Source organism: Scyliorhinus canicula, chromosome 20, assembly GCF_902713615.1.
Source record: "Scyliorhinus canicula chromosome 20, sScyCan1.1, whole genome shotgun sequence".
NCBI lineage: Eukaryota > Metazoa > Chordata > Chondrichthyes > Carcharhiniformes > Scyliorhinidae > Scyliorhinus > Scyliorhinus canicula.
In genome coordinates this window covers 25,355,530-25,378,186 of record NC_052165.1, presented here as the reverse complement: position 1 = coordinate 25,378,186, position 22,657 = coordinate 25,355,530, and the positions used below count along the sequence as shown (strand labels likewise).

Sequence of the window (22,657 nt, the reverse complement as noted above, 5' to 3'; positions counted from 1 at the left end):
CTGTGGATGTAGGCAGGGAAACTAAACAGGGCGAAGATGGGTTGAGTGCTTTGATGTCGGTGGCAGACGTCATATCTGGGCATGGGATGGCGAAGGGGAATCTGGAGTATTCATCGACCACGTTAAAGAAGTACGTGTTTCGGTCGGTGGAGGGGTGGGGACCCAGCTGGTGCCAGGTCCCTGAGGGAGACTGTGTCTTGGCGGCCGTCGGGGTAAGCCACGTAGGCGTACTGCGGGTTTGCATGGAGTACTTCGGTCGGTGGAGGGGCCCTTTGGAATCCACGCTGAGGCGTTCAAAGGGACGGGAGGCCTTCACTAGATGCGCGCGGTCTGGTCGGTAGAAGTGTGGTTTGCACTCCGCGCAGACCTGGCAGTCTCTGGTCATAGCCCTGACCTCCTCAATGGAGTAGGGCAGATTGCGGACTTTTGAAGTGAAAGAACCGGGTGACCTCTTGGTGACAGAGAGCGTCATGTAGGTTCCGGAGTCGGTCCACTTGTGCACTGGCACATGTACCTCGGGATAGGCCATCGGGGGGGGCTCGTTGAGCTTACCGGGGCGATACTAAATCTCGTAATTGTAGGTGCTGGTTTAAACCAGCAGGGGCTGGTTTAGCTCACTCAGCTAAATCGCTGGCTTTTAAAGCAGACCAAGCAGGCCAGCAGCGCGGTTCGATTCCCGTACCAGCCTCCCCGGACAGGCGCCGGAATGTGGCGACTAGGGGCTTTTCACAGTAACTTCATTGAAGCCTACTCGTGACAATAAGCGATTTTCATTTCATTTTTCATGGAGAGCTCAATTCTCTACCTCAAGATTTTATCATCTTTGATCTTACCCCGCTGTGTGTTATTGAACATGAAGGCAGCTGACCGTTGGTCAGTGAGGAGAGTGAATCTCCTGCCGGCCAGGTAATGCCTTCAATGTCGCACAGCTTCTACAATGGCTTGGGCCTCCTTCTCGACGGAGGAGTGCCGAATTTCGGAGGCATATAGGGTGCGTGAAAAGAATGCCACGGGCGTGCCTGCCTGGTTGAGGGTGACGGCCAGAGCGACGTCTGATGAATCGCTCTCGACTTGGAAGGGGAGCATCTCATCGACCATGTGCATCACAGCCTTGGCGATGTCGGCCTTGATACGGTTGAAGGCCTGGTGAGCCTCGACCGTCAGGGGGAAAACAGTGGAGTGAATGAGTGGGCGGGCCTTGTCCGCATAGTTAGGGACCCACTGGGTGTAGTATGAGAAGAACCCCAGGCATCTTTTCACGGCCTTGGGGCAGTGGGGGAGGCGGAGTTCCATGAGGGGGCGCATGCGATCGGGGTCGGGCCCTAGAACTCCATTTTGCACCACGTAGCCGAGGATGGCTAAGCAGTTGGTGCTGAACACGCACTTCTCCTTGTTGTACGTAAGGTTGAGGAGTTTAGCAGTGTGGAGGAATTTGAAAAGGTTAGTGCTGTGGTCCTGTTGGTCGTGGCCACAGATGGTGATGTTATCCAGGTACGGGAAGGTGGCCCGCAGTCCGTACCGGTCAACCATTCGGTCCATCTCCCATTGGAAGACCAAGACCCCATTAGTGACGCCGAAGGGAACCCTAAGGAAGTGGTAAAGGCGGCCGTCCGCTTCAAACGCGGTGTACGGGCGGTCCGCCTTGCGAATGGGGAGCTGGTGATAGGCAGATTTCAGGTCCACTGTCGAGAAGACCCGGTACTGTGCAATCTGATTGGCCATATCAGATATGCATGGGAGGGGTCATGCAGCGTTGAGCTGCATGTACCGATTGATGGTCTGACTGCAGTCAATGACCGTCTTGTTTTTCTCCCCAGTTTTCACAACTACCACTTGGGCTATCCAGGGGTTATTGCTGGCCTCGATGATGCCTTCCCGCATCAGCTGCTGGACCTCAGACCTGATGAAGGTCCTGTCCTAGGCAGTGTACCATCTGCTCCTGGTGGCGACGGGTTTGCAATCCGGGGTGAGGTTTGCAAACAGAGAAGGCAGGTCGACCTTAAGGGTCGTGAGACTGCATACAGTAAGGGATGTTAGGGGCCCGTCGAATTGCAGGGTTAGACTTTGGAGGTTGCACTGGAAGTCCAGGCCGAGTAGCAAGGCAGCACAGAGGTTGGGGAGGACGTAGAGCCGGAAGTCGCTGAACTTTACGCCCTGGATGGTGAGGGTGGCGAAGCAGTACCCCCGGATCTCCACGAAGTAGGATCCGGTGACCTGGGAGATTCTCTGGTTCATTGGGTGTACCGCGAGGGAGCAGCCCCTTACCGTATTGGGGTGGATGAAGCTCTCTGTGCTCCCGGAGTCAAGAAGGCATGATGTCTTGTGCCCATTATCCTTTACCGTCGTCAACGTGGTTGCGAGGTTGTGCGGCCGGGACTGGTCAATCATGATGGAGGCGATCTGTAACTGGCGTTGGAAGTGCCCCTGGTTGGTCGCAGGTGATGAGCGGCCCGATGAGATGGCGGCACCTATGGGCCGCACAAGGCCTGATGGTGGGAAGATAGTGGCGCCCACGGGTCACACGTGTCCTGAGGCAAGCAAGGTGACGACGCCCACGGGCCGCACGTGGTCTCAGGCGAGGAAGATGGTGGCACCCACGGGCCGCACGTGGGTTGCAGGGGCGAAAATGGCAGTGCCCACGGGTTGCACGTGGGGGGGGGGGGGGGGGGTGCAGGAACAATGGGCCTGGTTATAGCGGGAATCGAGCGGGCCTGGCACACAGCAGCGAAATGTCCTTTCTTCCCGCAGGCTTTGCAGAGTGCGCTCCGCGCCGGGCAGCGCTGCCAGGGGTGCTTTGTCTGTCCGCATAAGTTTCACTTGGGTCCCCCGGGGTTGGCTGGCTGCCGCGCGGCGCAAGCTTGGGGTTGGCAGGGGGCGGTCGCTGGTGGGGTCCACAATGGGGTGTTCGCTGGTGGGGTCCACGATGTCCAGGAGGGGGGCACCATGCGGTCAGGGATGTACGCCTGTACATTATGGGAAGTGACAGTTAGTGAGATCGCGAGTTTCTTGGTTGCCGGAAGGTCGAGGATAGCCCCTTCTAAGAGGCGCTGGCAGATGTACGCCGACCCTATGCCCGTAACGAAAGCATCCCTGATTAGGAGTTCGGAATGTTCAACGGCCGAAACGGCCTGGCAATCGCAATCCCTCGCCAGGGCGTGCAGGGTACGCCAGAAATCTTCCAGACTCACCGGGGAGTGGATGCCGCGTGGACAAGAGGTGTCAGAGAGTTTGTTGGTCTGCTAGGTGTAGTTCTCTTTTAGTAGTGCCAAGGCCTCAGCGTAGGTAACCGCGTCTCAGATGAGGGGAAAGATATTGGAGCTCAGCCGTGTATACAGGATCTGGAGTTTCTGTGTCTCTGAGGGTGGTTCTGTCACAGATCCGATGTAGGCTTCAAAGCAAGCTAGCCAATGTGGTATGGCCGACTTGGCGTTGTCTGCTTGAGGGAGCAGCTGCTTGAGGGAGCAATCCGGCTTGATGTGGAGATCCATCGCTGTAAAATCTCTGCGTAATAAATTGATGCACAATCAATTACGACGAGACGAGAGTAAAGTGTAATCGAGGCTTTATTAAGCAGGGATGTGTAGCCTCCCGCAGCTGCTGCCAAAATGGCTGCAGTTCGGAGAGCACACACATTTATACTCCGTCTACTGGGTGGAGCCAGCAGGCAGGGATCTACCCCCGAACCTGTAGTACAAGAGCCTTACTGTATTACCTCTCATACGTGGTATATATAACAGTGGTGACTACCACAAAGACCCACCTGGAACCAATTAGTGTCTCAATAGCCGTAAAATCAGCTCAGGATTTCCTGCCCGTGTGGAAGTGGACTCAGTCCCGACTTTTAAGTGTAGAAATCAGCCCAATGTAATGAACAGATGAATTGCTAGAAGACAAAAGAAAACAGGGAGATCAATGGAAACTTGAGTTGCATTAGACATACTTGGCATTGTGCTGCCAATCACATTTGCAGGCCATAAACCATGACTGACGACAATCGGCTCTGTACAAAGTCAGTAGGAACCCAATTATACAGCTTTGCTATCTATTGTGAAGAAACTTGGAGGAAACAACATAAGCAGGCACTGTTGCTGGTAATTAAGGTCCTTATTACCCTCATATTTTCTTTCTCTAGCTCATTTCAAGCTAGCACTGCTGTATCAGCTCATGTTCTAGCCAAACATATATCAAACAAGTGACAACTGCATCAATAATCATCTTTTCCTATCAAACGTAAGAAAAAATTGGGGGGAGGGCAAGGGGGAGGGAGTCATTAATGACCATCATGTTCCCAATTAGCTGGGCAGTATCGTTAGGCAGTGGTTAGCACTGTTGCCTCACGGCTCTGGGTCACTGTCTGTGTGGAGTTTGCACATTCTCCCCGTGTTTACATGGGTTTCTCCCCCACAACCCAAAAGATGTGCAGGGTAGGTGGATTGGCCACACTAAATTGCCCCTGAATTGGAAAAAATGAATTGGGTACTCTAAATTTATTTATTTTTAAATGTTCCCAATTAACTAATGGGTTTCCTGCTCTTTCTCGACTGTGACCACTTGCTTTGCTTCACTTGACTCTTCTCGATTGGTGCTACCTCGACTGGCTTACTAGCTGCATCCTTCCAGGTCCTGGTATTTATAAATTTCAATATAAGGGCAGAGGTTACCTTATAATGTTGTCTTCTTCTGGCTGTTAGAAACAATGATATGCTGTTCTTCCAGCTTGACAGGAACAGAAAGGGAACAAAGGGAAGGAAGTCTGCTGTACTTATCCGTTCTCGTGTATGTGACTCCGGATCCACAGCAATGTGGTTGACTCTTAAATACTCTCTGAAATGGCCTAGCAAGTCATTCAGTTCACAAGAACTAAGAGGCGTAGGCAATTCTGCCCCTCGAGCCTTCTCTGCTATTCAACATGATCGTGGCTGATCTTATCTTGGCTTCAACTCCACTTTCCTGCCCATTCTCCACAACCCTACAACCCATTACTAGTTAAAAACCTGGCTATTTCCTCCTTAAATTTACTCAATGTCCTGGCATTCACTGCACTTGGGTAGTGAATCCACAAATTTGTGATCCTTTGATAGAAGTAATTTCTTCTCATCTGTTTTAAATCTGCTACCCCTTACCTTAAAACTACAATCTCTTTCTAGATTACATCACAAGAAGAAACATCCTCTTTAGGCCTACTTTGCCAATCCCCTTTATCATCTTATATACCTCAATTAGGTCTCCTTTTAATCTTCTAAACTCGAGAGAGTATGGGCCTAAACTGCTCAATCTTTCTTCATAAGACAAACCCCTCGGGCGTGATTCTCCACTCCCCACACCGGGTGGGAGAATTGCGGGAGGGCTGGGCGACTCACGACACGCCCCCCTGCGATTCTCCCACCCCGCGCTTGGAAGAATCGCCGCTCGCCATTTTTCACGGCGACCGGCGGTTCTCCGACCCGGATGGGCCGAGCGGCCTGCCGTTCACGACGGTTGCACGACGGCGGCAACCACACCTGGTCGCTGCCATCGTGAACATGGCGCCAAAAGCTGGTTTGAAGCTTGTGGGGGGCGGAGAGGGGAGTGAGCACCACGGCCGTGCTCGGGAGGGGACTGGCCCGCGATCGGTGCCCACCGATCGTCGGGCCGGCGTCTCAGAGGGACGTACTCTTTCCCCTCCGCCGCCCCGCAAGATCAAGCCGCCACGTCTTGCGGGGCAGCGGAGGGGAAGACAGCAACTGCGCATGCGCGGGTTGGAGCCGTCAGCCTTCGTAACATCAGACGGCATGCGCGGGTTGGAGCCAGCCAACCTGAGCATGCGTGGCTGACGTCACCTAGGCGCGCCGACCGCGTCATTCTCGGCGCGTGAGAGGTGAGAGGAGCGGCCTCCGAGGCCGTCGTGAAACTCGGCCGAGTTCACGACGGCCTTCCCGATTTTTTACGGGAGCAGAGAATTCCGCCCCTCATCTCTGGAATCAATCTAGTGAACCTCCTCTGTGAAACTACAACCCTCCTCAAGTAAGGGGCCCAAAACTGTACACAATACTCCAGGTGTGGTCTCACCACCTACCTTCCACAAGGTTAGACTTCTCCCAACGGAACTCGGCACCATTCAGAAGCAGCCGATGACTGAGGAATTGAGGGAAACACGGCGGTCTGCAGGTGAGACTAAAGCAATGCAGTTTCAAGACTCCTTTCCTTGCACACTCCTGGCAAACGTCCAAGCGATCGAAAACAAGCTGGATGAACTTAACGGTAGACTTACCTCTCGGACAGAAGTAAGAGACCCGCTGTGTGTTCTGTTTCACACAGACGTGGCTCAACCCTGCCTCATCGGACTGTGCCATACAACCTGAAGACTTCTCAATAGACCAGGTGGACCGCATGGTGTCATCAGACAAAGCAAATGGTGTCCTCATCAACTCCTCCTGGTGCTTGGATGTGGCGACCTACTGCTCCCTGGACCTGGAATACCTGACTGTGAAGTGCCACCCATACTACCTTCAACGGGAGTTCACTTCAGCCATTATCACAGTAGTCTACATCCCACCCCAGGCAGAAGTCAAGAACGTGCTGGACGATAGTACACAGCTATAAATAACAGTGAAACAGAACATCCGGAGGCCTTGTCCATCGTGGCCAACCTCAAGAGTGAACTGCCAAATTTCCACCAGCCCATCTCCTGTTCCACCAGTGTCTCCAACTCCCTCGCCAACAGCGACACAAAAGTCAAATGCGCCTACCGATCCATCCCCTGTCCGCATTTTGGAAAATTGTACCATAAGATGGTGCTCCTTCTCCTGGCATACGACATAGAACATACCGTGCAGAAGGAGGCCATTTGGCCCATCGAGTCTGTACCGACCCACTTAAGCCCTCACTTCCACCCTATCCCCGTAACTCAATAACCCCTCCTAACCTTTTTTGGTCACTAAGGGCCAATTTAGCATGGCCAATCCACCTAACCTGCACATCCTTTGACTGTGGGAGGAAACCGGAGGAAACCCACACAGACACGGGAAAATAGTTCAAACTCCACACAGTCACCCAAGGCTGGAATTGAACCCGGGACCCTGGAGCTGTGCGGCAGCACTGCTAACCACCCAATCAGATCGGCCATCTTGAAACTGAACCATCGGAAGGCGACCGGTCCTGACGGGGTGCCTGTTCGTGCACTCTGATCCTGTGCATCTTAGCTGGCAGATGTGTTAGCGGACATCTTGAACCTCTCCAAGGTCCCCACCTGCTTCAAGAAGACCACCATCAAACCAGTGCCAAAGAAGAACCAGGCAACATGCCTCAACGACTATCATCCAGTGGCCTTCACATCGATCGTAATGAAGTGCTGAGAGGTTGGTTATGAGACACATCAACTCCATAACTCCCAGATTACCTGGATCCACTGCAATTCATATATCATCACAACCCGTCGACAGCAGACACCACCTCTCTGGCCCTATACTCATCCTTGGAGAGTCACAAAAATGACTCCGACATCAGACTCCTATTTTTTGACTAAAGCTACGCCTTCAACACCATTATCCCAGCCAAGCTCATATCAAAGCTCCAAAACCTAGGACTTGGCTCTTCAATCTGCAACTGGATCATCGACTTTCTGACGCATAGACCACAATCAGTAAGAATAAATAACAACACCTCCTCCATGATAGTCCTCAATACCGGGGCCCACAAGGCTGCATACTTAGCCTCCTCCTACAAAATCTGGCTCCAACTCCATCTACACATTTGCTGACGACATGATCATAGTGGGTTGGATCTTGAACAACAATGAGTCGGAATACAGGAGGAAGATAGAGAACCTAGTGGAATGGTGTAAAGACAACAATCTCTCCCTCAATGTCAGCAAAACTAAAGAGTTGGTCATTTACTTCAGGAAGCAAAGTATCGTACACACCCCCTGTCTGCAACAATGGCGCCAAGGTAGAGATGGTTGACAGCTTCAAATTCCTAGGTGTGCACACCACCAACAAACTGGCCTGGTCCATTCACGTTGACGCTACGACGAAGAAAGCACAACAGCATCCATACTTTCTCAGGAAACTAACGAAATTCGGCCTGTCCACACTGACTCTTGCCACCTTTTACTGATGCACCATAGAAAGCATCCTATTTGGCTGCATCACAGCCTGGTATGGCAACTGCTCGGCCCAAGACCGTGAGAAACTAGAGTCGTGAACACCGCCCAGTCCATCACACAAACCCACCTCTCATCCATTAACTCTGTCTACACCTCCCGCTGCTTTGGGAAAGCAGGCAGCATAATCAAATAACTTTCCCACCTGGCTTATTCACTCTGCCAACTTATTCCATCGGGAAGGAGATACAAAAGTCTGAAAACATGCACTAACAGATTCAAAAACAACTTTTCCCCGCTGTTGCCAGATTGTTAAATGACCCTCTTATGGACTGATCTGATCTCTTCATACATCTTCTCTACTGAGTAGTACTACACACCTGTATGCTTCACCCTATGTCTGTGTCTATGTAGTTACATTGTGTGTTTTATTTTTGCCCCATATATTTTTCTTTTCATGTATGGAATGATCTGTCTGAACTGTACGCAGAACAATACTTTTCACTGTATCTCAGTTCATGTGACAACAAACAAATCCAATCCAATACAACTAATGCCGTGCACATTTGCAACAACACTTCCCTACTTTTATACTCTATTCCTTTAGCAATAAATGCCAAAATTCCATTTGCCCTCTTTATTACTCACTGTATCTGCCATGCATACCGGTTTTCTAGTGATTCATGCATGAGGACACCCAGATCCCTCTGCACCGAAGCAGTAAGTTCAAGGGAAATTAGGGATAGGCGATAAATACTGGCCCAGCCAGCGATGCCCCCATTCCATGAATTTTTTAAAATATTGCTTGTATCGTTGTGCGCAGATCTGTGTGGAAGAGTGAAGAGAGAGGAGAGTAAACCTCTCCTGGCTCTTCTGTGCTGCTACACAGAGGCTTTTGCTAAATAAAGGGTTTGTGGTATTTTAACCTTATTCCAGATGGGGTCTGCTCCTTACTCAATGTGCTTACTTGTCATGCCATGAAATAAGTAGCATAGAGTACTTTTGGTGGCATCTTCAAACAATGGGCCGAATGACCTCCTTCTGCACTGTAAATTCTATGATTCTATGTGGCACTGCATCCAGATCTTCAGAGCTTGATCTGGCATTGAACACGCCAGCTATCTGTTTCCAAAGCAAGTGTGTGGGGGGGCCTTAGACTCTCTATGGAAACAGGATATCTCTCTTCCTCCATCAAGGTCATCAGTGTAGTCTGGAAATTTTAAAACATGCATTCTTTCACGTTGTTGTTCAGGTCACTGCTTCGCAAATTAGGTTCAATTCCTGAATGACAGCCAACACCTGGTCCAGCCACAAGTATCCTCCCCTTTGAAGGGAGCAGGTTAGCTTTGACAGGCATTAGCAATTTACCATTGTGGGCTTCCTGTTGATGCATGCAGCTAATTACAGCACAGTTAGGGCTGGTGTTTGCACAAGTCATGCTTTGCCTGCACTGCAATCAATGGGCACAGGTTAACCAAGTATCCTGATATTCCATCCCCATTTTTGGGGTGGGGATAATACAATTAAGTCTATTGGAACAGATAACCCAATCTCTGTTACTGCACATTGAATATGTCTATATATTTGTTGAAACTGAAAAATACCATTTGTGAATTAGCAATGAAAGCATGGAATCCATTTTATTTTTGAGCATTCATTCTCTGCATTCTGATGTACTGGATTCTCTAGGAAGACTACAAGTTCCAGCAAATTTCAAATTGATGCAAACTCCACCTCCCAACATGACTTTTGCTGCAGGCTTCCCCATGTTAAATTCAAAATGTCTTGCATAGTCATTGAACAGCTCATACACTCTGAAAAAAGATTTATGTCGACAAGGAGTCAGTAAAGTGCCAATGGCATAGTACATGCAATGATGCACACTTACAGACTTCATTAGAAACATGAAAGGTGTTTGCTAATAAGAGAAATGGTTCAGAGGCCAGCATCCATGCGGTTACTCTAGAGCAGCGCATTGGTGCCCCAGTCTCTGCATGTCTTCTAGATCGCTTCTGCCTAAGAGAGGACTCCATCCCCTGGGGTGATTTCCCACTCTCGATCCCCTAAACCATGTGACCCGCTTCTGCTGTGCTGAAAGGGGCAACCACCTCAGTAAAAAGCAAAGTGTGCTGATGATTCATAGACTGTATTAGGTCCCCTGAAGCTTTGGGTCATTATTAATCTAAAATGCATTCAATTTGCTGGTATACTAGCGCTTTTTAAAATTGCAGTTGAGTAATTGAGTTTGCACTGGAGCTGATTGTCTGGGCTTTAAGTACCGCAACTCCAAGATGTTTTAGCATTATATATAATTATGACCACCGATATTTAGATTTCCAAAATTTCAGGCTGATTTGTTTTATTCTTAGATTTAGCATTATTGGTTAGTTACTTTCAGCTGTATTTGCTAACCTATTTGCTAACTAACTTCTGATACTGAAGGCTAACATTTTGTACAATACAAATATTGAAGTTGTAGTGATTTGTAATGACAGGGTCTGACCAGGAGCTGGAAGTCTAACAAGTTTATACTGAGGAGAATAAAGAAATTTAGGAAGGTACTGAAGTGGGAGATTAGGAGGGGTCATGAAAAGTCCTTGGCAAGTAGGATTAAGGTGAATCCCAAAGCTTTTTATTCATATGTAAAAAGCAAGAGGGTGGCGAGGAAAAGGATTGGACCACTTAAGGACAGTGGGGGAAAACTATGTGTAGAGCCAGAGGAAATGGGCGAGGTACTAAATGAATACTTAGCAGTGTTCCCCAAGGAAAGGGACTTTGTGGAAGATGATTCTTGGGTAGGGTGTGTGAACAGTCTGGATCAGGTTAACATCAAAAAGGGGGAGGTAGTGGGTCTTTTAAAAGATATTAAGATAGATAAGTCTCCTGGGCCGAATGAGATTTACTCCAGAATATGGAGGGAAGCAAGGGAGGAAATTGTTGGGGCCTTGACTGACATCTTTGTATCCTCATTGGCTACAGGTGAGATCCCAGAGGACTGGAGAATAGCTAATGTGGTATTGCTGTTTCAGAAAGGTAGCAGGGATAATCCTGGAAACTCTAGGTCGGTGAGCCTCACGTCGATAGTAGGTAAATTATTGGAGAGAATTCTCAGGGACAGGATTTATACCCATTTGGAAACAAATGGACTCATAAGTGATAACATGGTTTTGTGAAGAGGAGGTAGTGCCTCACTAACTTGATCGAGTTTTTTGAGGAGGTGAAAAAGGATGATAGATGAGGGGAGGGTGGTGGATGTTGTTTACATGGACTTCTGTAAAGCCTTTGACAAGGTACCTCGTGGCAGACTGGTACAAAAGGCAAAGTCACACGGGATCAGAGGTGAGGTGGTAAGATGGATCGGTCACAGAAGGCAAAGGGTAGCAGTAGAAGGGTGTTCTTCTGAATGGAAGGTTGTGACGAGTGGTGTTCCACAGGGATCTGTGCCTGGGCCTCTGTTGTTTGTAGTGTACATAAACGATTTGGAGGAAACTGTAGCCAGTCTTATTAGTAAGTTTGCGGACGTCACCAAGGTTGGTGGAGTGGTAGATAGTGTTGAGGATTGTCAGAAGATACAGTAGGACATAGATAGGTTGGAGGCTTGGGTAGAGAAATGGCAAATGGAGTTTAATCCGGCCAAATGTGAGGTAATGCATTTTGGTAGGTCTAGCATAAAGGGGAAATATACCATGTGGCAAAACTCTCAGGAATATAGAAAGTCAGAGAGATCTGGGCATCCACAGATATTTGAAGGTGGCAACACAAGTGGACAAGGTAGTCAAGAAAGCATACGGAATGCTTGCCTTCATTGGTTGGGCGGGGTATCGAACATAAAAACTGGCAAGTCATGCTACAGTTGTATAGAACCTTTGTAAGGCCGCATTTGGAATATTGCGCACAATTCTGGTCGCCACACAACCAGAAGGATGTGGAGGCTTTGGAGAGGGTGCAGAGGAGGTTTACCAGGATATTGCTAGGTCTGGAGGGTGTTAGCTATGTGGAGAGGCTAAATAGACTCAGACTATTTTCAGTAGAAAGACGGAGATTGAGGGGTGACCTGATAGAGGCCTACAAGATTATATGGGGCATAGATAGAGTGGATGGGCAGGCACTCTTTCCCAGGGTGGAGGGGCCAGTCACCAGGGGGCATAGGTTTATGGTCCGTGGGGCAAGATTTAGAGGAGATGTGCGAGGCAGGGTTTTTACACAGAGGGTGGTGAGTGCCTAGAACGCATTGCCAGGGGAGGTTGTGGAAGCAGATACATTCACAGTGTTTAAAAGGCATCTTAACAAACACATGGATAGGATGGTATAGAGGGGTACGGCACAAAGAAGTGCTGAGGATTTTGGCAAAGGTTGGTATCATGACCGGTACAGGCTTGGAGGGCCGAAGGGCCTGTTCCTGTGCTGTATTGTTCTTTGTTAACATATATTTGTCACTGCACAAAGCTGGCAGGACCCTTTTCATCATTTTCTTTACATCTATTTGACCCTCATGTAAGTGGTTAGAGAGCAAGGACTCCCTCTTTGACTCAAACACCTACATTTTTCACAGCTGGAAAATAGCTCTATACATGCATAAGGAGGATGATTCGAATGCCAGCTAAATAGGAGCCAAGATATATAACCATAGTACTGGCTGACTGAAATCAGAAAATAATAGATACAAATAGAAACTATGAATAGATGGACAGAGAATGTGGAAGGCAGGTTAATTCCCATTCTCCAGAGCCATTAATATACATGCATATTGCATTTCTTTACTTAAATATATCTGTAGAAAGACTTATGTCTTTTGAGACCTTAGGTCATAAGTAGAGTAAATAGAGTAGTGCCTAATGCATTAACCAAGGAACTACATGGGCCGCAAGAATTGTCTGAAAATAATTTGCTGATCATACCTGGAAGGCAGAGATGATGCTCCAGATTGTGAATCACATGCTGTCCACCAAGAAGGAGCAATGTACATATGTGCTTCGCCTCATGTCCAGAACGTCACCCACCTACAAATATATTTAATGTTAGGACAATATGGTTGAGAGCACCTGTTTTCTCAGAACATCAAAATAAAACAGTAGTACGTTCATAAAGTGCTGAGAGATTCAACACACTGCTTCAACCCTTTTAAACCTGGCTTCACACTGGACTGGAATTTTGATGTATCTGTGTGAGGGTCAAATGGAGTGAAATGGCCTTTGAGTTGGGATAAGCGGGGGCAGAGTCATCTTGGTTTTAGTGCCTTTCAGGATCAGGCAAAAACAATTCAGTATTGCTTTCAATACACGTAACTCTGTTAATTAATGTCTTACAGAGAAAGCTAGTTTAATTTAATTACAGCATGAAGCTAATCTGTTCAAGTAGTAAATTTTGTACTCTCAAAATCAATTTTCATTTTTCACATTAAGGGATGATTTCAAGATTTATATCTTGATTTCAAAGTTACATAATCACAATTATTTATTTTGAAAATAAAAAGGTGCCAGGTTGTTCATTTGAATGTAAAATTTTAGTAAGTAATTTTATTTATGAATCAGTTGATTGTAACTAGACTTCAGGAGTGTGGATGAGGGGTCCGATTGAGAAACAGGAGTGATTAAAGGTGAAGATCTCTTTTATTTGCTGTATATGGTGACATCATGAATGCATGTACATATTCACAATTTTGTGAGATGCTATATTGGTAACTTTCCCCAAATGTATTGCTTTGAAAACAAAGATAGTTTTAAGGGATTTATATTTGTATCAGAACATTAAAGATAAGGATTTTAAGTGGATTTAATTGAATTTTTGTGCCTGGAAGGGTAAAACCTATAGTTAGATTCACGCTGGCAAAGATGCTTGTATGTGTGGGGGTTGGTTAAGTTCCAACTAGGTTTCTATTGTGCATACAGTGTGAAGAATAAATAAATCAGCAGTGGTTGCTTAGTAACTGGGGCCTTGTAAGGTTGAGACACTTTTAAATTTTAGTTTAGCTAATTTGATTGCAGTTGGAGATATGTAGTGAGAGAGAAGGCAGCTCTCACAGCTCCACGAGAAGCAGGCTAGAGAGGAAACATCTCTCAGCTTTGCTAGATGAAAAGCCATACCATTGAGTAATGGTTAAGAAAACAAGGGCAGAAATCTGAAGCACAGCTCGTTAAGGAAATGAGAAAAATGAAGAGAACTTTCCAAGGAGGCTGAAGTTAAAGGTACTAGAAACAGAGAACTATTCAGTAAAAAGACAGACAGAGCTGAGAAAAAAACTGAGACACCAGAAAGATATTTGAAGTGATTTCAGGCTTGTGAGATTTACAACAGCCTGTAGAACATGAGCTTAAATAACTCCAGAAATCGGTGGCTGGATCTCGGAGGTTGTGTAAAAGCAGTTAAGGTACAGGAAAACTTAAAAGGGGTGGTGTAAAATCCTGGATGGAATTTACTGTTAAAAGTGGAGCTGAAGCTTTGTTTAAAAGTGTCATTTGGAAAACCTGGTCTGGATTTCGGAATTAAAACCATTAAGGGAAAGCTTTATGATGAGAGACGATTTAAAGTGTGTTTTTGGGAGTGGAGTTTGGAAATTTTCATGTGACCACCATGTGGAAAAATTCTGAGCAGAAACCCACTGACACTAAGTTGGGTTCAGAGTGGAGTGTGCGTTTATTTGAATGCAGCCAATTTATGTCCTTAAAAGGAGCTTTGTGCTAATGGGACCATTGTAGCTTAAGACGTACTTTGTAATCTGTGTTAATCTTAAATCAGTGTGTATTTGTTAAGGTAAGGGGGAGTAAAGGAGTATTGTATAACAATCTAACTTTTCATGATTAATAAATGTTTTTTTTCCTGTTGTTAAAACTAATTAGCTATCCTATGAATCTTTTCCTCCATGTTTTATTAAAAAAGTTAAAGTTACAGTCTTTTGAGGCGGGTTCCATTCTGGAATCTTCCCATCCAGTTATAACATCAACTGGGATTGCAGCAGTATCATGGAAATAACCTTAATTTGTGCATGGTCACTTTCTTCCTTCAATCAGTTCTTAAAAGCAATAGTTTACCCTTTTTCTATTGGTATGAAGGGTGGGCTGATTAGGAACCAAAACGATCTCTTTATGGGGCCAGAGGACATGATTGTCCTAAATGAATACTTTGCAACTATCTTCACGAAAGGGGATGCTCTGAATGAAGCAGTAAAGGAAAGAGCAACACCATTGGATATGATTAAAAATAAAGAGGAGGTTCTAAAAACCTTGACAGTCTGTCTTGAAAATACCAAATAATTTTGGCCCAAATTAGTGTCTCTAAAAGTTGCTCCACTGCTAACATGAAGTCGACTGGGTTGTAATTGCCAGCTCAATCTCCTTTATTGAATAGGGATACAACATTTCTGCATCTTCAGCCCTCACGTGAAAATCATTTTAGCAATGAGTTGTAAAACGGAATTCACAGCCTTCAAAAGGTGATGGAATGAAATATAAAATGAACTTTCAAAAGGGAATTGGATAGATACTTCAAAAGGGGGGAAAAGTGTTATGGGGAAAGAACAGGATAGTAGGATTAATTGGAAAGCTTGACCAAAGGGCACAAAGGGTTGAATATCTACTTTCTCTTCTCTGGAATATTATATAATTCTTTGAAAAAGACTCTGATTCTGATAGTGTCAAAATGTCACTTATATAGATGCAGTCAGCGATACTAAGATGTTATGTGTACTTTTCATATTGTAATGCATTATATTGTATAGAGAATTCTTACCAAGGGTCAAGTAGTCAACTGCACAGCAGGAAATACTTTCGCGCTGAAACTGACAGGCCTTTGATCAGTGAAAATGAAGAGCTGCAGCCACGGAGGTGACAGGCTGTGGCTCACAGAACACTTCCTCAAGAGAGTGCTTTCACTGATTGAAAGGCGATCGTCAACTTACAAGTAATTTCACTTGTCTTGTACTTCACTCACCTTCAGCTGCGCTTCTCTGCTACCAGCCGCTGCCACAGCATAGGTGCAACTTTTGCAGATCCACTTCTACCCCTGCTGAGGAACAAGAGGAGCGCCAACAGCAATAACAGTAGCAGCAACACCAGCTACCTTCTCCTCAGCTATATTCTCCCACAAGGAGAAAAGTAGACAGTCATGGGTGTTAATAATGGATTGTGTGGGTAGCAGGGAAGGATGACATCTGCTGAAGCTGAGGCCTGGGTGCAAGAGGGCAATAAAGTGAGTTTGGGTGTTGGCTGTTCTGATGGGGATATGAAGTGCCAGCAGAAAGAGAGGAATTAAGCAACGAACCAGGCCAGGTGTCAGATGTCTCGGTGGGAGAACATTTCGGTGACAGTGACCACAACTCCTTGACCTTTGCCATAGTCGTGGAGAGGGATAGGAACAGCCAGTATGGGAAGGTATTTAATTGGAGGGGGGGAAATTATACTGCCATTAGACAGGAGCTGAAGAGCATAAATTGGGAACAGTTGTTCTCAAGGAAATGCACGACAGTAATGTGAGGGTTGTTTAAGGAGTATTTGCTGCGAGTGCTGGATAGTTTTGTCCCACTGAGATAAGGAAGGAATGGTAAGGTGAAGGAGCCTTGGATGACAAGAGAAGTGGAGCTTCTAGTCAAGAGGAAGAAGGAAGCTTACGTAAGGTTGAGGAAGCAAGGATCTGACTCGGCTCTAGAGGGTTACAAGGTAGCCAGGAAGGAACTCAAAAATGGACTTGGGAGAGCTAGAAGGGGACATGAAAAAGTCCTGGCAGGAAGGATTAGGGAAAACCCCAAGGCGTTCGACACTTATGTGAGAAATAAGAGGATGATCAGAGTGAGAGTTGGGCCGATCAGGGATAGTGGAGGGAACTTCCGCCTAGAGTCTGAGGAGGTAGGGGAGGCCCTAAATGAATATTTTGCTTCAGTATTCACTAGAGAGAGGGATCTTGTTGCTCATGCGAACAGCGTGAGCCAGGTTAATAGACTCGAACAGGTTGATGTTAAGAAGGAGGATGTGCTGGAAATTTTGAAAAGCATCAGGATAGGTCCCATGGGCCAGACAGGATATACCAACGGTTACTACGGAAAGCGAGGGAGGAGATTGCTGTGCCGTTGGTGATGATCTTTGCGAAGTGGCAGATGGAGTTCAACCTAGATAATTGTGAATGATTCATTTTGGAAGGTCAAATTTGAATGCTGAAACAGGGTTAAAGGCAGGATTCTTGGAAGTGTGGAGGAACAGAGGGATCTTGGGTCCACGTACATAGATCCCTCAAAGTTGCCACCCAGGTTGATGTGGTTGTTAAGAAGGCATATGGTGTGTTGGCTTTCATTAACAAGGGGATTGAGCTTAAGAGCTGCGAGATTTTTGCTGCAGTTTTATAAAACCCTGGTTAGAGCACACTTGGAATATTGTGTCTGGTTCTGGTCGCCTCATTATGGGAAGGATGTGGATGCTTTGGAGAGGGTGCAGAGGAGATTTACCAGGATACTGCCTGGACTGGAGGGAATGTCTTATGAAGAAAGGTTGAGGGAGCTAGGGCTTTTCTCACTGGAGCGAGTAAGGAAGAGAGGTGACATGATTGAGGTGTACAAGGTGATGAGAGGCATGGGTAGAGTGGATAGCCAGAGATTGTTCTCCAGGGCGGCAATGGCTGTCACGAGGGAACATAATTTTAAGGTGATTGGAGGAAGGTATAGGGGAGATGTCAGGGGTAGGTTCTTTACACACAGAGTGGTGGGTGCATGGAATGCACTACCAGCGGAGATGGTGGACTCAGAGTCATTAGGGACATTTAAGCGACAGTTGGTCAGGCACATGGTAAATTGAAGCGGTGTAGGTTAGGTTGACCTTAGATTAGGATAAATGGTCAGCATAACATCGTTGTGTACTGTTCTATGTTCTATAAAGCTTTGAGCTGAGCTATACTGATGAGAGCCGTTTAGGAGAGTGGGACCTGTAAAGCCCCTCATAGAAGAAACAAAACCCCTCATTAACTTTCTCTGGGGTAGAAAACAACCCACCTCCAGGTTCCCGCACCTACACAATCTCCCTGGCAGCGTCTTGCCGCCTTAACTGATGAGCAAACAGTTGGCTAGCCTTCTCCCATACTCATATACCATCCCCTTTAAACACCGCAACTGTCACACCACCCGGCTAGTGGACAGTAGGTCAAACTGCATTTGTGCATCAAGAGCCCTGGCGGTAGGACACTTGCATTCTTCCTATCCACACCTGTTCACCCTACCAATATATGACTTACACTAGATCATCTCCCCCCAATCACTGCCTTTAACGCCTCCCACACCATAGATGGCAAGACCATCCCATTCTCATTCCGTTCAATGATCAAACAAGATCAGCAAACCTCTCTCCCCTTTTACAATCACCCTCCTTCAAAAGTGAAACAGTGGTAAAAACAGCAGCATAGCTACATCTTACAAACACTCCCCTTCATTAAGTCCAAAACAGTCCTCTTCACAGCGGTCCCAATTTCCCCTTGCTCCAGCGCATCAAAAAAAGTGGTCATTTGAGTCTCTTGTAGCCAGTAGTGACGCCGGGTGCACCACCCCAAACCTCACAGCATTATAAAACACTGTCTTCGCTCTGTTGAAGGCTGCACGCTTCTTTGTCAACTCAGTTCCAATATCTTACCATATTGGGTCTGTATGCCTGTCCCAGTCAATATTGGGGAGGTAGTGGTGTAGTGGCATTGTGACATGACTAATAAACCAGAGACCCAGAGTAATGCTCTGGGGACCCAGGTTCAAATCCTGCTACTGCAGATGGTGAAATTTCAATTCAATAAAAAAAATCTGGAATTAAAATCTAATAATGACCATGAAACAATTGTCGATTGTTGTAAAAAAACACCTGGTTCACTAATGTCCTCTAGGGAAGGAAATCGGTAGTCCTTACCTCGTCTGGCCTACAAGTGACTCCAGACCCACAGCAATTTGGCTGACTCTTAACTGCCCCCTTGATGGCAATTAGGGATAGACAATAAATGCTGGCCCATGAGTGAATAAAACAAATTACTTCTGAATCTTTTTCACCCTCTCCTTCCTTTGATAATTGTGGAAGTGGATTATCACCGCAGGCGGTGGTTCATTCAGTCTTGGCTTTTTCCTTTTAAAAAACAAATATAGAGTGCCCAATTCATTTTTCCAGTAAAGGGGCAATTTAGCATGGCCAATCCACCTACCCTGCACATCTTTGGGTTGTGGGGGCGAAACCCACGTAAACATGGGGAGAATGTGCAAACTCCACATGTACAGTGACTCAGAGCCGGGATCAAATCTAGGACCTCGGCGCCGTGAGACAGCAGTGCTAACCTCTGTGTCACCATGCTGCCCCACTTTTTCCTGAGCGCCAATGTGCTCTGTCCAATTCCAGAGGGGTGAACACTTCACCCCCTCCCCTACCAGCTGAGAAAACATTTTGGGAAACTACTGGGTCAACTTTGGGCCCTCCGCTCCCTCTGGCAGCCCCACTAACCTGAGGTTTAACCGCCGTGACCTATTCTTGAAGTCCTCCACTTTAAGTCTCAGGTCTTTAATACTTTCTGCCATCATCGGCAACTCTGCCTCCACCAATGGAAATCGATCCCTGTGCCTCGCCTCCTCCACCCCTTTTGGTGTCTCGCCTTGTGCCTCCCCTACTTTCGAATATGACACCATGGATTGGGCCCAAAACCTCTTCAACTCTGGCTTTAAAAGATTCCTTAATTTCCTTGCCCAGCCGCTTGTACCACCTGTCCATTTGTTTGCTGAACTTTTCAAGCCCCTACACCATTACTACGGCCAACGTGTCTAATATAATGGGCACTGGGCCATTATATTGGGTTCACGTACTCAACTCACTGGCCTTGAGTGTCAAAAACTCATGAAGAAAAGGGTAAAAGTATCAAATACAAAGACCTTGTCTGAAGCCACTGTTTGTGCGCCTTGTCTATCCATGATGTCACCGGACATCCCCCAACACTTATACTTTAAACTACAGAACTTTTAACACAATTGAAAGATCCACTATTAGGTGTACTGTCCTTCAAGGAGACATTCAGTTCTCCCATAATTAGTCCAAAATGATCCATAGCTACCAATGTCTGCTTCTGTCCTTTTCCCTTTTTAGCCTGGACCAGAACTGTCCTTCATAGTGAGAGTATACTAGATATGCTGCCTCTAGCACAGGCTAGATGACTCTTCCAGCTTGGTCTTTTCAATCAGAGTGTGAGCTTCTACCACATTCTGGCATGGTGAACCAGAGACTTTTGGCCTCTAACAGTCGAGCTGCTTTCTCTTTCTCTCACACACTGGCAGACCAACCTGTCCATGATATTCAATGATATTTTAGGAAAGCCTCTTACCCACTTTCACAATGGTTTCCTCTGTACCCTCCCCATCTCAAAGCCTATCACCATGACAATGATTATCTATCCTCGAGATCCCGGTTCTCCTTTTATCTTGGAAGTAAATGGCCAGTTTAAAGTTTCCAACCTTACATTCTTTGGAGATTCTCGGTCTACCCACCGATAGCGAACAGGCTGCTGCCATGTCTCCAAATATAAACACCTTGCACCTTCTGCACAGTATAGCAATCTAGGCCCCCTCTAATTTCTAATAAACAAACTCCCCAGACTTACTATCATTCTGACCTTCAAACAGATCACATGACCCCCTTAATTTTACGTTAAAAGATATACCGCCAAAACATAATCTTGTAAACTTCATGATTGTGCCACATTTAACCCGCCCTCCATAATTGGTTGGGAAACTTGTAAGTGGAATGCTAATGGATATTAAAGAGCCACAACAAAGCTCATTGGAATTTCCCACCGTTTGACCATGGATAAAGTTGAGAAACGTTTGTCCGTCGGCTGTGGAATTGGGTTCCATAGCCGCCATTGTTTTGGAGCTGTGAGTTTTGATTTACCTCCAGAATGGCTTTTGTGTTGTACATGCACACTTCTGGTGTTAGCTGTGCCAGACCTTAGTAAGGATGTTAGCATAGGTACATCAAATGCATGCCAGACATGTACAGAGTAGGCAGACAACATCAGTGCTGCCATTTGAGTTAATCGCATCAGTTAATGCCTCCTCTTAAATATGCATAGTTAAACACGTGTACAGTAGGAATGACCCTCCACCAGTGCTGTTGAAAGGGATCACCAACTATTTGAAGGCAATGCTATCTCTAGTTGCATGGGTGCACATCCATGCAGAACTTCGACATATGCAGTGCAGTCCAATAACAAGCTGAACACAACTGATGTTCCCTTTAAAATGTGTGTGTGCATAACCGTACTTGGCACTAATCTTGGTCCACAAGGGACCATAGACATCTCGATTAGAGAGAGACAATTGGTTATTTGTATCTTGAATGTACTGCACAGCACAATAAAAAAATATGAACATAAGAAATATTGCTTGCAGGTTAGTTTCTGATTTATTTCTCCTGGCTATTGTAATAGTAGTTTCTAAGGTTTAGAAGTAGTGGAGTTACACATGCTGAAGGACTTTGTCCTGACTTCAAGGCTTCTGCGCATAAAGCTTGCTCCTAGACACAGGTGCAGCAGCAGACATTCAACCTGGACTACAGCATGACATGAACAATTAACAGAGGTGATTCAACACAGGTCAAGCTGCTAGAAAAAGGATGAGAAGGACGCTCAGCAAGGTGTATTGCCCAGGATGCTGAGGGAGCAATTCTCTCTCAACCTCAGTGAGAAAGAGTGTCAGGCATTTCTGCTTCACTAAAGATGTGGCTGCAACCATAACCTACAGGATGACCTCAAATTGCTCTGTACCTGGAGGCCTCACTTCGGACTGCACTATTTCAGCATGTGCAGCAGCAGCCTTGACTGGCTGGCTGATGGACAACAGAAAGGGACTGTCAGAGAGACAGTGCTGGGAGGGTAAATATTGTCAAACTGAGAGAGGACAGCAGATTTGTGTTACATGGAGCCATTGCCACACCCCCAGGATGGCGCCTCAATAATTCTAGCAGTCAGTAGAGGACAGATTGCTGCACTGCTTGATGCCCTGCAGATTCTTTTGGATACGGGTATCTGCAGCTGTGATGACAGCAGTCTGAACTTGTGTAGCAGAAAGCTGAGCTTGCATGGCAGAGATTTGAGTCTCCACTGCAACACCCAGCTAAAGGGTCGTTCTGCCTACGCTACAATACAAGCTGAAAAATTGGCCATTTGAGGCTGCAACATGGTTGGGTCCACAATAATTAATTTTCACACTGAAACGATGTGCTCCAGGCTCTGTGGAAAGTATCTAAAGTTTCTGCTGGGCTTCTCCCTGCTCCTTGATGATGCACGTGTGATGTCTGGCAGGTTGAATCAATCTTTTTATTCTGTATACCCATCATCTTTCTTCTGAAGCCTGCTCCAGTTGCAGAACTTATGAGTGACCGCTCTGTAGCCACCTGGGTTGGCCACTTCCCTAGTTTAAAATGAAGATTCGCAAAGAACGCAGGGAAAAATGGACAGGCTCAGAGAAGCAAGCAGTTTGCAAAGTTTTCCTGTATATTCGACTCGCAGAAAGCAGACAGCATTGAAACCAGCAATCTGAATATTAATGAGCGATTCCCGGGCACAATGGTAACAATCGAGAACGGTCAA

At 46.5% G+C, this 22,657-nt stretch overlaps 1 long non-coding RNA gene across 1 annotated transcript in view; it reads right to left on the bottom strand.

The window, feature by feature from the left end:
• The window catches only part of LOC119955012, a 31,787-nt gene that overhangs the window by 8,241 nt on the left and 889 nt on the right, over positions 1-22,657 (bottom strand). The window contains exons 2-3 of the long non-coding RNA XR_005458358.1: positions 12,979-13,080; positions 3,761-3,883 (exon numbers count right to left, since the gene is read on the bottom strand). This is a non-coding gene — a long non-coding RNA (uncharacterized LOC119955012). The remainder of the gene's footprint in view (positions 1-3,760; positions 3,884-12,978; positions 13,081-22,657) is intronic.